Source organism: Idiotropiscis lumnitzeri, unplaced genomic scaffold (assembly GCF_059441095.1).
Source record: "Idiotropiscis lumnitzeri isolate Australia: NSW breed Sydney's pygmy pipehorse unplaced genomic scaffold, RoL_Ilum_1.0 HiC_scaffold_154, whole genome shotgun sequence".
NCBI classification, from domain to species: Eukaryota; Metazoa; Chordata; class Actinopteri; order Syngnathiformes; family Syngnathidae; genus Idiotropiscis; species Idiotropiscis lumnitzeri.
Genome location: NW_028283692.1, coordinates 17643 through 35284, shown reverse-complemented (window position 1 = coordinate 35284; position 17642 = coordinate 17643).

Here is a 17642-nt window from a genome sequence, read left to right as displayed (position 1 = left end):
TGGAAACGTTTGGTTTAGCTGTTATAAAAGTTTCGTTTTTTAGTGCTGTAAATGCATTTTCAGCTCGCGCTGTACACATTTGCTATGAGAGGCATTATCTCATAAGGGAAATATTGGACAATCAAATTAATGGCTGCCCAGGCTTCAGGATGTCTTTTTACACTATATAAATGTGGAAATTTACATTGGAAACGTTTGGTTTAGCTGTTAATGAAGTTTCGTTTTTTTAGTGCTGAAAATTCATTGTCTGCTGGCGCTGTACACTTTTTCTAAGTGTTGCAATATCTCATGAAGGAAATACTGGACAATCAAATTAATGACTTTCCAGGCTTCAGGATGCCTTTCTACACTATATAAAGGTGGAAATTTACATTGGAAACGTTTGGTTTAGCTGTTATAAAAGTTTGTTTTTTTAGTGCTGTAAATGCATTTTCAGCTCGCGCTGTACACATTTGCTATGAGAGGCATTATCTCATAAGGGAAATATTGGACAATCAAATTAATGACTGCCCAGGCTTCAGGATGTCTTTTTACACTATATAAAGGTGGAAATTTACATTGGAAACGTTTAGTTTAGCTGTTATAAAAGTTTGTTTTTTTAGTGCTGTAAATGCATTTTCAGCTCGCGCTGTACACATTTGCTATGTGAGGCATTATCTCATAAGGGAAATACTGGACAATCAAATTAATGACTGCCCAGGCTTCAGGATGTCTTTTTACACTATATAAAGGTGGAAATTTACATTGGAAACGTTTGGTTTAGCTGTTATAAAAGTTTGGTTTTTTAGTGCTGAAAATGCATTTTCAGCTCGCACTGTACACATTTGCTATGTGAGGCATTATCTCATAAGGGAAATACTGGACAATCAAATTAATGACTTCCCAGGCTTCAGGATGCCCTTTTACACTCTATAAATGTGGAAATTTACATTGGAAACGTTTGGTTTAGCTGTTAATGAAGTTTCGTTTTTTTAGTGCTGAAAATTCATTGTCTGCTGGCGCTGTACACTTTTTCTAAGTGTTGCAATATCTCATGAAGGAAATACTGGACAATCAAATTAATGACTTTCCAGGCTTCAGGATGCCTTTCTACACTATATAAATGTGGAAATTTACATTGGAAACGTTTGGTTTAGCTGTTATAAAAGTTTGGTTTTTTAGTGCTGTAAATGCATTTTCAGCTCGCGCTGTACACATTTGCTATGAGAGGCATTATCTCATAAGGGAAATATTGGACAATCAAATTAATGACTGCCCAGGCTTCAGGATGTCTTTTTACACTATATAAAGGTGGAAATTTACATTGGAAACGTTTAGTTTAGCTGTTAATGAAGTTTCGTTTTTTTAGTGCTGAAAAGTCATTGTCTGCTGGCGCTGTACACTTTTTCTAAGTGTTGCAATATCTCATGAAGGAAATACTGGACAATCAAATTAATGACTTTCCAGGCTTCAGGATGCCTTTCTACACTATATAAAGGTGGAAATTTACATTGGAAACGTTTGGTTTAGCTGTTATAAAAGTTTGGTTTTTTAGTGCTGTAAATGCATTTTCAGCTCGCGCTGTACACATTTGCTATGAGAGGCATTATCTCATAAGGGAAATATTGGACAATCAAATTAATGACTGCCCAGGCTTCAGGATGTCTTTTTACACTATATAAAGGTGGAAATTTACATTGGAAACGTTTGGTTTAGCTGTTATAAAAGTTTGGTTTTTTAGTGCTGTAAATGCATTTTCAGCTCGCGCTGTACACATTTGCTATGAGAGGCATTATCTCATAAGGGAAATATTGGACAATCAAATTAATGCCTGCCCAGGCTTCAGGATGTCTTTTTACACTATATAAAGGTGGAAATTTACATTGGAAACGTTTGGTTTAGCTGTTATAAAAGTTTGGTTTTTTAGTGCTGTAAATGCATTTTCAGCTCGCGCTGTACACATTTGCTATGAGAGGCATTATCTCATAAGGGAAATATTGGACAATCAAATTAATGGCTGCCCAGGCTTCAGGATGTCTTTTTACTCTATATAAAGGTGGAAATTTACATTGGAAACGTTTGAAACGTTTGGTTTAGCTGTTAATGAAGTTTCGTTTTTTTAGTGCTGAAAATTCATTGTCTGCTGGCGCTGTACACTTTTTCTAAGTGTTGCAATATCTCATGAAGGAAATACTGGACAATCAAATTAATGACTTTCCAGGCTTCAGGATGCCTTTCTACACTATATAAATGTGGAAATTTACATTGGAAACGTTTGGTTTAGCTGTTATAAAAGTTTGGTTTTTTAGTGCTGTAAATGCATTTTCAGCTCGCGCTGTACACATTTGCTATGAGAGGCATTATCTCATAAGGGAAATATTGGACAATCAAATTAATGACTGCCCAGGCTTCAGGATGTCTTTTTACACTATATAAAGGTGGAAATTTACATTGGAAACGTTTAGTTTAGCTGTTAATGAAGTTTCGTTTTTTTAGTGCTTGAAAAGTCATTGTCTGCTGGCGCTGTACACTTTTTCTAAGTGTTGCAATATCTCATGAAGGAAATACTGGACAATCAAATTAATGACTTTCCAGGCTTCAGGATGCCTTTCTACACTATATAAAGGTGGAAATTTACATTGGAAACGTTTGGTTTAGCTGTTATAAAAGTTTGGTTTTTTAGTGCTGTAAACGCATTTTCAGCTCGCGCTGTACACATTTGCTATGAGAGGCATTATCTCATAAGGGAAATATTGGACAATCAAATTAATGACTGCCCAGGCTTCAGGATGTCTTTTTACACTATATAAAGGTGGAAATTTACATTGGAAACGTTTGGTTTAGCTGTTATAAAAGTTTGGTTTTTTAGTGCTGTAAATGCATTTTCAGCTCGCGCTGTACACATTTGCTATGAGAGGCATTATCTCATAAGGGAAATATTGGACAATCAAATTAATGACTGCCCAGGCTTCAGGATGTCTTTTTACACTATATAAAGGTGGAAATTTACATTGGAAACGTTTGGTTTAGCTGTTATAAAAGTTTGGTTTTTTAGTGCTGTAAATGCATTTTCAGCTCGCGCTGTACACATTTGCTATGAGAGGCATTATCTCATAAGGGAAATATTGGACAATCAAATTAATGGCTGCCCAGGCTTCAGGATGTCTTTTTACTCTATATAAAGGTGGAAATTTACATTGGAAACGTTTAGTTTAGCTGTTAATGAAGTTTCGTTTTTTTTAGTGCTGAAAATTCATTGTCTGCTGGCGCTGTACACTTTTTCTAAGTGTTGCAATATCTCATGAAGGAAATACTGGACAATCAAATCAATGACTTTCCAGGCTTCAGGATGCCTTTCTACACTAGATAAAGGTGGAAATTTACATTGGAAACGTTTGGTTTAGCTGTTATATAAGTTTGTTTTTTTAGTGCTGTAAATGCATTTTCAGCTCGCACTGTACACATTTGCTATGTGAGGCATTATCTCATAAGGGAAATACTGGACAATCAAATTAATGACTTCCCAGGCTTCAGGATGCCTTTTTACACTTTATAAATGTGGAAATTTACATTGGAAACGTTTGGTTTAGCTGTTAATGAAGTTTCGTTTTTTTAGTGCTGAAAATTCATTGTCTGCTGGCGCTGTACACTTTTTCTAAGTGTTGCAATATCTCATGAAGGAAATACTGGACAATCAAATTAATGACTTTCCAGGCTTCAGGATGCCTTTCTACACTATATAAAGGTGGAAATGTACATTGGAAACGTTTGGTTTAGCTGTTATAAAAGTTTGTTTTTTTAGTGCTGTAAATGCATTTTCAGCTCGCGCTGTACACATTTGCTATGAGAGGCATTATCTCATCAGGGAAATAGTGGACAATCAAATTAATGACTGCCCAGGCTCCAGGATGTCTTTTTACACTATATAAAGGTGGAAATTTACATTGGAAACGTTTGGTTTAGCTGTTATAAAAGTTTGGTTTTTTTAGTGCTGAAAATGCATTTTCAGCTCGCACTGTACACATTTGCTATGTGAGGCATTATCTCATAAGGGAAATACTGGACAATCAAATTAATGACTGCCCAGGCTTCAGGATGTCTTTTTACACTATATAAAGGTGGAAATTTACATTGGAAACGTTTGGTTTAGCTGTTAATGAAGTTTCGTTTTTTTAGTGCTGAAAATTCATTGTCTGCTGGCGCTGTACACTTTTTCTAAGTGTTGCAATATCTCATGAAGGAAATACTGGACAATCAAATTAATGACTTTCCAGGCTTCAGGATGCCTTTCTACACTATATAAAGGTGGAAATTTACATTGGAAACGTTTGGTTTAGCTGTTATAAAAGTTTGTTTTTTTAGTGCTGTAAATGCATTTTCAGCTCGCGCTGTACACATTTGCTATGAGAGGCATTATCTCATAAGGGAAATATTGGACAATCAAATTAATGACTGCCCAGGCTTCAGGATGTCTTTTTACACTATATAAAGGTGGAAATTTACATTGGAAACTTTTAGTTTAGCTGTTATAAAAGTTTGTTTTTTTAGTGCTGTAAATGCATTTTCAGCTCGCGCTGTACACATTTGCTATGTGAGGCATTATCTCATAAGGGAAATACTGGACAATCAAATTAATGACTGCCCAGGCTTCAGGATGTCTTTTTACACTATATAAAGGTGGAAATTTACATTGGAAACGTTTGGTTTAGCTGTTATAAAAGTTTGTTTTTTTAGTGCTGAAAATGCATTTTCAGCTCGCACTGTACACATTTGCTATGTGAGGCATTATCTCATAAGGGAAATACTGGACAATCAAATTAATGACTTCCCAGGCTTCAGGATGCCCTTTTACACTCTATAAATGTGGAAATTTACATTGGAAACGTTTGGTTTAGCTGTTAATGAAGTTTCGTTTTTTTAGTGCTGAAAATTCATTGTCTGCTGGCGCTGTACACTTTTTCTAAGTGTTGCAATATCTCATGAAGGAAATACTGGACAATCAAATTAATGACTTTCCAGGCTTCAGGATGCCTTTCTACACTATATAAATGTGGAAATTTACATTGGAAACGTTTGGTTTAGCTGTTATAAAAGTTTGGTTTTTTAGTGCTGTAAATGCATTTTCAGCTCGCGCTGTACACATTTGCTATGAGAGGCATTATCTCATAAGGGAAATATTGGACAATCAAATTAATGACTGCCCAGGCTTCAGGATGTCTTTTTACACTATATAAAGGTGGAAATTTACATTGGAAACGTTTAGTTTAGCTGTTAATGAAGTTTCGTTTTTTTAGTGCTGAAAAGTCATTGTCTGCTGGCGCTGTACACTTTTTCTAAGTGTTGCAATATCTCATGAAGGAAATACTGGACAATCAAATTAATGACTTTCCAGGCTTCAGGATGCCTTTCTACACTATATAAAGGTGGAAATTTACATTGGAAACGTTTGGTTTAGCTGTTATAAAAGTTTGGTTTTTTAGTGCTGTAAATGCATTTTCAGCTCGCGCTGTACACATTTGCTATGAGAGGCATTATCTCATAAGGGAAATATTGGACAATCAAATTAATGACTGCCCAGGCTTCAGGATGTCTTTTTACACTATATAAAGGTGGAAATTTACATTGGAAACGTTTGGTTTAGCTGTTATAAAAGTTTGGTTTTTTAGTGCTGTAAATGCATTTTCAGCTCGCGCTGTACACATTTGCTATGAGAGGCATTATCTCATAAGGGAAATATTGGACAATCAAATTAATGACTGCCCAGGCTTCAGGATGTCTTTTTACACTATATAAAGGTGGAAATTTACATTGGAAACGTTTGGTTTAGCTGTTATAAAAGTTTGGTTTTTTAGTGCTGTAAATGCATTTTCAGCTCGCGCTGTACACATTTGCTAGGAGAGGCATTATCTCATAAGGGAAATATTGGACAATCAAATTAATGGCTGCCCAGGCTTCAGGATGTCTTTTTACTCTATATAAAGGTGGAAATTTACATTGGAAACGTTTAGTTTAGCTGTTAATGAAGTTTCGTTTTTTTTAGTGCTGAAAATTCATTGTCTGCTGGCGCTGTACACTTTTTCTAAGTGTTGCAATATCTCATGAAGGAAATACTGGACAATCAAATCAATGACTTTCCAGGCTTCAGGATGCCTTTCTACACTAGATAAAGGTGGAAATTTACATTGGAAACGTTTGGTTTAGCTGTTATATAAGTTTGGTTTTTTAGTGCTGTAAATGCATTTTCAGCTCGCACTGTACACATTTGCTATGTCAGGCATTATCTCATAAGGGAAATACTGGACAATCAAATTAATGACTGCCCAGGCTTCAGGATGTCTTTCTACACTATATAAAGGTGGAAATTTACATTGGAAACGTTTGGTTTAGCTGTTATAAAAGTTTGTTTTTTTAGTGCTGTAAATGCATTTTCAGCTCGCGCAGTACACATTTGCTATGAGAGGCATTATCTCATAAGGGAAATACTGGACAATCAAATTAATGACTGCCCAGGCTTCAGGATGTCTTTTTACACTATATAAAGGTGGAAATTTACATTGGAAACTTTTAGTTTAGCTGTTATAAAAGTTTGTTTTTTTTAGTGCTGTAAATGCATTTTCAGCTCGCGCTGTACACATTTGCTATGTGAGGCATTATCTCATAAGGGAAATACTGGACAATCAAATTAATGACTGCCCAGGCTTCAGGATGTCTTTTTACACTATATAAAGGTGGAAATTTACATTGGAAACGTTTGGTTTAGCTGTTATAAAAGTTTGGTTTTTTAGTGCTGAAAATGCATTTTCAGCTCGCACTGTACACATTTGCTATGTGAGGCATTATCTCATAAGGGAAATACTGGACAATCAAATTAATGACTTCCCAGGCTTCAGGATGCCCTTTTACACTCTATAAATGTGGAAATTTACATTGGAAACGTTTGGTTTAGCTGTTAATGAAGTTTCGTTTTTTTAGTGCTGAAAATTCATTGTCTGCTGGCGCTGTACACTTTTTCTAAGTGTTGCAATATCTCATGAAGGAAATACTGGACAATCAAATTAATGACTTTCCAGGCTTCAGGATGCCTTTCTACACTATATAAATGTGGAAATTTACATTGGAAACGTTTGGTTTAGCTGTTATATAAGTTTGTTTTTTTAGTGCTGTAAATGCATTTTCAGCTCGCACTGTACACATTTGCTATGTGAGGCATTATCTCATAAGGGAAATACTGGACAATCAAATTAATGACTTCCCAGGCTTCAGGATGCCTTTTTACACTTTATAAATGTGGAAATTTACATTGGAAACGTTTGGTTTAGCTGTTAATGAAGTTTCGTTTTTTTAGTGCTGAAAATTCATTGTCTGCTGGCGCTGTACACTTTTTCTAAGTGTTGCAATATCTCATGAAGGAAATACTGGACAATCAAATTAATGACTTTCCAGGCTTCAGGATGCCTTTCTACACTATATAAAGGTGGAAATGTACATTGGAAACGTTTGGTTTAGCTGTTATAAAAGTTTGTTTTTTTAGTGCTGTAAATGCATTTTCAGCTCGCGCTGTACACATTTGCTATGAGAGGCATTATCTCATCAGGGAAATAGTGGACAATCAAATTAATGACTGCCCAGGCTCCAGGATGTCTTTTTACACTATATAAAGGTGGAAATTTACATTGGAAACGTTTGGTTTAGCTGTTATAAAAGTTTGGTTTTTTTAGTGCTGAAAATGCATTTTCAGCTCGCACTGTACACATTTGCTATGTGAGGCATTATCTCATAAGGGAAATACTGGACAATCAAATTAATGACTGCCCAGGCTTCAGGATGTCTTTTTACACTATATAAAGGTGGAAATTTACATTGGAAACGTTTGGTTTAGCTGTTAATGAAGTTTCGTTTTTTTAGTGCTGAAAATTCATTGTCTGCTGGCGCTGTACACTTTTTCTAAGTGTTGCAATATCTCATGAAGGAAATACTGGACAATCAAATTAATGACTTTCCAGGCTTCAGGATGCCTTTCTACACTATATAAAGGTGGAAATTTACATTGGAAACGTTTGGTTTAGCTGTTATAAAAGTTTGTTTTTTTAGTGCTGTAAATGCATTTTCAGCTCGCGCTGTACACATTTGCTATGAGAGGCATTATCTCATAAGGGAAATATTGGACAATCAAATTAATGACTGCCCAGGCTTCAGGATGTCTTTTTACACTATATAAAGGTGGAAATTTACATTGGAAACTTTTAGTTTAGCTGTTATAAAAGTTTGTTTTTTTAGTGCTGTAAATGCATTTTCAGCTCGCGCTGTACACATTTGCTATGTGAGGCATTATCTCATAAGGGAAATACTGGACAATCAAATTAATGACTGCCCAGGCTTCAGGATGTCTTTTTACACTATATAAAGGTGGAAATTTACATTGGAAACGTTTGGTTTAGCTGTTATAAAAGTTTGTTTTTTTAGTGCTGAAAATGCATTTTCAGCTCGCACTGTACACATTTGCTATGTGAGGCATTATCTCATAAGGGAAATACTGGACAATCAAATTAATGACTTCCCAGGCTTCAGGATGCCCTTTTACACTCTATAAATGTGGAAATTTACATTGGAAACGTTTGGTTTAGCTGTTAATGAAGTTTCGTTTTTTTAGTGCTGAAAATTCATTGTCTGCTGGCGCTGTACACTTTTTCTAAGTGTTGCAATATCTCATGAAGGAAATACTGGACAATCAAATTAATGACTTTCCAGGCTTCAGGATGCCTTTCTACACTATATAAATGTGGAAATTTACATTGGAAACGTTTGGTTTAGCTGTTATAAAAGTTTGGTTTTTTAGTGCTGTAAATGCATTTTCAGCTCGCGCTGTACACATTTGCTATGAGAGGCATTATCTCATAAGGGAAATATTGGACAATCAAATTAATGACTGCCCAGGCTTCAGGATGTCTTTTTACACTATATAAAGGTGGAAATTTACATTGGAAACGTTTAGTTTAGCTGTTAATGAAGTTTCGTTTTTTTAGTGCTGAAAAGTCATTGTCTGCTGGCGCTGTACACTTTTTCTAAGTGTTGCAATATCTCATGAAGGAAATACTGGACAATCAAATTAATGACTTTCCAGGCTTCAGGATGCCTTTCTACACTATATAAAGGTGGAAATTTACATTGGAAACGTTTGGTTTAGCTGTTATAAAAGTTTGGTTTTTTAGTGCTGTAAATGCATTTTCAGCTCGCGCTGTACACATTTGCTATGAGAGGCATTATCTCATAAGGGAAATATTGGACAATACAATTAATGACTGCCCAGGCTTCAGGATGTCTTTTTACACTATATAAAGGTGGAAATTTACATTGGAAACGTTTGGTTTAGCTGTTATAAAAGTTTGGTTTTTTAGTGCTGTAAATGCATTTTCAGCTCGCGCTGTACACATTTGCTATGAGAGGCATTATCTCATAAGGGAAATATTGGACAATCAAATTAATGACTGCCCAGGCTTCAGGATGTCTTTTTACACTATATAAAGGTGGAAATTTACATTGGAAACGTTTGGTTTAGCTGTTATAAAAGTTTGGTTTTTTAGTGCTGTAAATGCATTTTCAGCTCGCGCTGTACACATTTGCTAGGAGAGGCATTATCTCATAAGGGAAATATTGGACAATCAAATTAATGGCTGCCCAGGCTTCAGGATGTCTTTTTATTCTATATAAAGGTGGAAATTTACATTGGAAACGTTTAGTTTAGCTGTTAATGAAGTTTCGTTTTTTTTAGTGCTGAAAATTCATTGTCTGCTGGCGCTGTACACTTTTTCTAAGTGTTGCAATATCTCATGAAGGAAATACTGGACAATCAAATCAATGACTTTCCAGGCTTCAGGATGCCTTTCTACACTAGATAAAGGTGGAAATTTACATTGGAAACGTTTGGTTTAGCTGTTATATAAGTTTGGTTTTTTAGTGCTGTAAATGCATTTTCAGCTCGCACTGTACACATTTGCTATGTCAGGCATTATCTCATAAGGGAAATACTGGACAATCAAATTAATGACTGCCCAGGCTTCAGGATGTCTTTCTACACTATATAAAGGTGGAAATTTACATTGGAAACGTTTGGTTTAGCTGTTATAAAAGTTTGTTTTTTTAGTGCTGTAAATGCATTTTCAGCTCGCGCAGTACACATTTGCTATGAGAGGCATTATCTCATAAGGGAAATACTGGACAATCAAATTAATGACTGCCCAGGCTTCAGGATGTCTTTTTACACTATATAAAGGTGGAAATTTACATTGGAAACTTTTAGTTTAGCTGTTATAAAAGTTTGTTTTTTTTAGTGCTGTAAATGCATTTTCAGCTCGCGCTGTACACATTTGCTATGTGAGGCATTATCTCATAAGGGAAATACTGGACAATCAAATTAATGACTGCCCAGGCTTCAGGGTGTCTTTTTACACTATATAAAGGTGGAAATTTACATTGGAAACGTTTGGTTTAGCTGTTATAAAAGTTTGGTTTTTTAGTGCTGAAAATGCATTTTCAGCTCGCACTGTACACATTTGCTATGTGAGGCATTATCTCATAAGGGAAATACTGGACAATCAAATTAATGACTTCCCAGGCTTCAGGATGCCCTTTTACACTCTATAAATGTGGAAATTTACATTGGAAACGTTTGGTTTAGCTGTTAATGAAGTTTCGTTTTTTTAGTGCTGAAAATTCATTGTCTGCTGGCGCTGTACACTTTTTCTAAGTGTTGCAATATCTCATGAAGGAAATACTGGACAATCAAATTAATGACTTTCCAGGCTTCAGGATGCCTTTCTACACTATATAAATGTGGAAATTTACATTGGAAACGTTTGGTTTAGCTGTTATAAAAGTTTGGTTTTTTAGTGCTGTAAATGCATTTTCAGCTCGCGCTGTACACATTTGCTATGAGAGGCATTATCTCATAAGGGAAATATTGGACAATCAAATTAATGACTGCCCAGGCTTCAGGATGTCTTTTTACACTATATAAAGGTGGAAATTTACATTGGAAACGTTTAGTTTAGCTGTTAATGAAGTTTCGTTTTTTTAGTGCTGAAAAGTCATTGTCTGCTGGCGCTGTACACTTTTTCTAAGTGTTGCAATATCTCATGAAGGAAATACTGGACAATCAAATTAATGACTTTCCAGGCTTCAGGATGCCTTTCTACACTATATAAAGGTGGAAATTTACATTGGAAACGTTTGGTTTAGCTGTTATAAAAGTTTGGTTTTTTAGTGCTGTAAATGCATTTTCAGCTCGCGCTGTACACATTTGCTATGAGAGGCATTATCTCATAAGGGAAATATTGGACAATCAAATTAATGACTGCCCAGGCTTCAGGATGTCTTTTTACACTATATAAAGGTGGAAATTTACATTGGAAACGTTTGGTTTAGCTGTTATAAAAGTTTGGTTTTTTAGTGCTGTAAATGCATTTTCAGCTCGCGCTGTACACATTTGCTATGAGAGGCATTATCTCATAAGGGAAATATTGGACAATCAAATTAATGGCTGCCCAGGCTTCAGGATGTCTTTTTACTCTATATAAAGGTGGAAATTTACATTGGAAACGTTTAGTTTAGCTGTTAATGAAGTTTCGTTTTTTTTAGTGCTGAAAATTCATTGTCTGCTGGCGCTGTACACTTTTTCTAAGTGTTGCAATATCTCATGAAGGAAATACTGGACAATCAAATCAATGACTTTCCAGGCTTCAGGATGCCTTTCTACACTAGATAAAGGTGGAAATTTACATTGGAAACGTTTGGTTTAGCTGTTATATAAGTTTGGTTTTTTAGTGCTGTAAATGCATTTTCAGCTCGCACTGTACACATTTGCTATGTCAGGCATTATCTCATAAGGGAAATACTGGACAATCAAATTAATGACTGCCCAGGCTTCAGGATGTCTTTTTACACTATATAAAGGTGGAAATTTACATTGGAAACGTTTGGTTTAGCTGTTATAAAAGTTTGTTTTTTTAGTGCTGAAAATGCATTTTCAGCTCGCACTGTACACATTTGCTATGTGAGGCATTATCTCATAAGGGAAATACTGGACAATCAAATTAATGACTTCCCAGGCTTCAGGATGCCTTTTTACACTCTATAAATGTGGAAATTTACATTGGAAACGTTTGGTTTAGCTGTTAATGAAGTTTCGTTTTTTTAGTGCTGAAAATTCATTGTCTGCTGGCGCTGTACACTTTTTCTAAGTGTTGCAATATCTCATGAAGGAAATACTGGACAATCAAATTAATGACTTTCCAGGCTTCAGGATGCCTTTCTACACTATATAAAGGTGGAAATGTACATTGGAAACGTTTGGTTTAGCTGTTATAAAAGTTTGTTTTTTTAGTGCTGTAAATGCATTTTCAGCTCGCGCTGTACACATTTGCTATGAGAGGCATTATCTCATAAGGGAAATAGTGGACAATCAAATTAATGACTGCCCAGGCTCCAGGATGTCTTTTTACACTATATAAAGGTGGAAATTTACATTGGAAACGTTTGGTTTAGCTGTTATAAAAGTTTGGTTTTTTTAGTGCTGAAAATGCATTTTCAGCTCGCACTGTACACATTTGCTATGTGAGGCATTATCTCATAAGGGAAATACTGGACAATCAAATTAATGACTGCCCAGGCTTCAGGATGTCTTTTTACACTATATAAAGGTGGAAATTTACATTGGAAACGTTTGGTTTAGCTGTTAATGAAGTTTCGTTTTTTTAGTGCTGAAAATTCATTGTCTGCTGGCGCTGTACACTTTTTCTAAGTGTTGCAATATCTCATGAAGGAAATACTGGACAATCAAATTAATGACTTTCCAGGCTTCAGGATGCCTTTCTACACTATATAAAGGTGGAAATTTACATTGGAAACGTTTGGTTTAGCTGTTATAAAAGTTTGTTTTTTTAGTGCTGTAAATGCATTTTCAGCTCGCGCTGTACACATTTGCTATGAGAGGCATTATCTCATAAGGGAAATATTGGACAATCAAATTAATGACTGCCCAGGCTTCAGGATGTCTTTTTACACTATATAAAGGTGGAAATTTACATTGGAAACTTTTAGTTTAGCTGTTATAAAAGTTTGTTTTTTTAGTGCTGTAAATGCATTTTCAGCTCGCGCTGTACACATTTGCTATGTGAGGCATTATCTCATAAGGGAAATACTGGACAATCAAATTAATGACTGCCCAGGCTTCAGGATGTCTTTTTACACTATATAAAGGTGGAAATTTACATTGGAAACGTTTGGTTTAGCTGTTATAAAAGTTTGGTTTTTTAGTGCTGAAAATGCATTTTCAGCTCGCACTGTACACATTTGCTATGTGAGGCATTATCTCATAAGGGAAATACTGGACAATCAAATTAATGACTTCCCAGGCTTCAGGATGCCCTTTTACACTCTATAAATGTGGAAATTTACATTGGAAACGTTTGGTTTAGCTGTTAATGAAGTTTCGTTTTTTTAGTGCTGAAAATTCATTGTCTGCTGGCGCTGTACACTTTTTCTAAGTGTTGCAATATCTCATGAAGGAAATACTGGACAATCAAATTAATGACTTTCCAGGCTTCAGGATGCCTTTCTACACTATATAAATGTGGAAATTTACATTGGAAACGTTTGGTTTAGCTGTTATAAAAGTTTGGTTTTTTAGTGCTGTAAATGCATTTTCAGCTCGCGCTGTACACATTTGCTATGAGAGGCATTATCTCATAAGGGAAATATTGGACAATCAAATTAATGACTGCCCAGGCTTCAGGATGTCTTTTTACACTATATAAAGGTGGAAATTTACATTGGAAACGTTTAGTTTAGCTGTTAATGAAGTTTCGTTTTTTTAGTGCTGAAAATTCATTGTCTGCTGGCGCTGTACACTTTTTCTAAGTGTTGCAATATCTCATGAAGGAAATACTGGACAATCAAATTAATGACTTTCCAGGCTTCAGGATGCCTTTCTACACTATATAAAGGTGGAAATTTACATTGGAAACGTTTGGTTTAGCTGTTATAAAAGTTTGTTTTTTTAGTGCTGTAAATGCATTTTCAGCTCGCGCTGTACACATTTGCTATGAGAGGCATTATCTCATAAGGGAAATATTGGACAATCAAATTAATGACTGCCCAGGCTTCAGGATGTCTTTTTACACTATATAAAGGTGGAAATTTACATTGGAAACTTTTAGTTTAGCTGTTATAAAAGTTTGTTTTTTTAGTGCTGAAAATGCATTTTCAGCTCGCACTGTACACATTTGCTATGTGAGGCATTATCTCATAAGGGAAATACTGGACAATCAAATTAATGACTTCCCAGGCTTCAGGATGCCCTTTTACACTCTATAAATGTGGAAATTTACATTGGAAACGTTTGGTTTAGCTGTTAATGAAGTTTCGTTTTTTTAGTGCTGAAAATTCATTGTCTGCTGGCGCTGTACACTTTTTCTAAGTGTTGCAATATCTCATGAAGGAAATACTGGACAATCAAATTAATGACTTTCCAGGCTTCAGGATGCCTTTCTACACTATATAAATGTGGAAATTTACATTGGAAACGTTTGGTTTAGCTGTTATAAAAGTTTGGTTTTTTAGTGCTGTAAATGCATTTTCAGCTCGCGCTGTACACATTTGCTATGAGAGGCATTATCTCATAAGGGAAATATTGGACAATCAAATTAATGACTGCCCAGGCTTCAGGATGTCTTTTTACACTATATAAAGGTGGAAATTTACATTGGAAACGTTTAGTTTAGCTGTTAATGAAGTTTCGTTTTTTTAGTGCTGAAAATTCATTGTCTGCTGGCGCTGTACACTTTTTCTAAGTGTTGCAATATCTCATGAAGGAAATACTGGACAATCAAATTAATGACTTTCCAGGCTTCAGGATGCCTTTCTACACTATATAAAGGTAGAAATTTACATTGGAAACGTTTGGTTTAGCTGTTATAAAAGTTTGGTTTTTTAGTGCTGTAAATGCATTTTCAGCTCGCGCTGTACACATTTGCTATGAGAGGCATTATCTCATAAGGGAAATATTGGACAATCAAATTAATGGCTGCCCAGGCTTCAGGATGTCTTTTTACACTATATAAAGGTGGAAATTTACATTGGAAACGTTTAGTTTAGCTGTTAATGAAGTTTCGGTTTTTTAGTGCTGAAAATTCATTGTCTCCTGGCGCTGTACACTTTTTCTAAGTGTTGCAATATCTCATGAAGGAAATACTGGACAATCAAATTAATGACTTCCCAGGCTTCAGGATGCCTTTTTACACTCTATAAATGTGGAAATTTACATTGGAAACGTTTGGTTTAGCTGTTAATGAAGTTTCGTTTTTTTAGTGCTGAAAATTCATTGTCTGCTGGCGCTGTACACTTTTTCTAAGTGTTGCAATATCTCATGAAGGAAATACTGGACAATCAAATTAATGACTTTCCAGGCTTCAGGATGCCTTTCTACACTATATAAAGGTGGAAATGTACATTGGAAACGTTTGGTTTAGCTGTTATAAAAGTTTGTTTTTTTAGTGCTGTAAATGCATTTTCAGCTCGCGCTGTACACATTTGCTATGAGAGGCATTATCTCATAAGGGAAATAGTGGACAATCAAATTAATGACTGCCCAGGCTTCAGGATGTCTTTTTACACTATATAAAGGTGGAAATTTACATTGGAAACGTTTGGTTTAGCTGTTAATGAAGTTTCGTTTTTTTAGTGCTGAAAATTCATTGTCTGCTGGCGCTGTACACTTTTTCTAAGTGTTGCAATATCTCATGAAGGAAATACTGGACAATCAAATTAATGACTTTCCAGGCTTCAGGATGCCTTTCTACACTATATAAAGGTGGAAATTTACATTGGAAACGTTTGGTTTAGCTGTTATAAAAGTTTGTTTTTTTAGTGCTGTAAATGCATTTTCAGCTCGCGCTGTACACATTTGCTATGAGAGGCATTATCTCATAAGGGAAATATTGGACAATCAAATTAATGACTGCCCAGGCTTCAGGATGTCTTTTTACACTATATAAAGGTGGAAATTTACATTGGAAACTTTTAGTTTAGCTGTTATAAAAGTTTTTTTTTTTAGTGCTGTAAATGCATTTTCAGCTCGCGCTGTACACATTTGCTATGTGAGGCATTATCTCATAAGGGAAATACTGGACAATCAAATTAATGACTGCCCAGGCTTCAGGATGTCTTTTTACACTATATAAAGGTGGAAATTTACATTGGAAACGTTTGGTTTAGCTGTTATAAAAGTTTGTTTTTTTAGTGCTGAAAATGCATTTTCAGCTCGCACTGTACACATTTGCTATGTGAGGCATTATCTCATAAGGGAAATACTGGACAATCAAATTAATGACTTCCCAGGCTTCAGGATGCCCTTTTACACTCTATAAATGTGGAAATTTACATTGGAAACGTTTGGTTTAGCTGTTAATGAAGTTTCGTTTTTTTAGTGCTGAAAATTCATTGTCTGCTGGCGCTGTACACTTTTTCTAAGTGTTGCAATATCTCATGAAGGAAATACTGGACAATCAAATTAATGACTTTCCAGGCTTCAGGATGCCTTTCTACACTATATAAATGTGGAAATTTACATTGGAAACGTTTGGTTTAGCTGTTATAAAAGTTTGGTTTTTTAGTGCTGTAAATGCATTTTCAGCTCGCGCTGTACACATTTGCTATGAGAGGCATTATCTCATAAGGGAAATATTGGACAATCAAATTAATGACTGCCCAGGCTTCAGGATGTCTTTTTACACTATATAAAGGTGGAAATTTACATTGGAAACGTTTAGTTTAGCTGTTAATGAAGTTTCGTTTTTTTAGTGCTGAAAATTCATTGTCTGCTGGCGCTGTACACTTTTTCTAAGTGTTGCAATATCTCATGAAGGAAATACTGGACAATCAAATTAATGACTTTCCAGGCTTCAGGATGCCTTTCTACACTATATAAAGGTAGAAATTTACATTGGAAACGTTTGGTTTAGCTGTTATAAAAGTTTGGTTTTTTAGTGCTGTAAATGCATTTTCAGCTCGCGCTGTACACATTTGCTATGAGAGGCATTATCTCATAAGGGAAATATTGGACAATCAAATTAATGACTGCCCAGGCTTCAGGATGTCTTTTTACACTATATAAAGGTGGAAATTTACATTGGAAACGTTTGGTTTAGCTGTTATAAAAGTTTGGTTTTTTAGTGCTGTAAATGCATTTTCAGCTCGCGCTGTACACATTTGCTATGAGAGGCATTATCTCATGAGGGAAATATTGGACAATCAAATTAATGGCTGCCCAGGCTTCAGGATGTCTTTTTACACTATATAAAGGTGGAAATTTACATTGGAAACGTTTAGTTTAGCTGTTAATGAAGTTTCGGTTTTTTAGTGCTGAAAATTCATTGTCTCCTGGCGCTGTACACTTTTTCTAAGTGTTGCAATATCTCATGAAGGAAATACTGGACAATCAAATTAATGACTTTCCAGGCTTCAGGATGCCTTTCTACACTATATAAAGGTGGAAATTTACATTGGAAACGTTTGGTTTAGCTGTTATAAAAGTTTGGTTTTTTAGTGCTGTAAATGCATTTTCAGCTCGCGCTGTACACATTTGCTATGAGAGGCATTATCTCATAAGG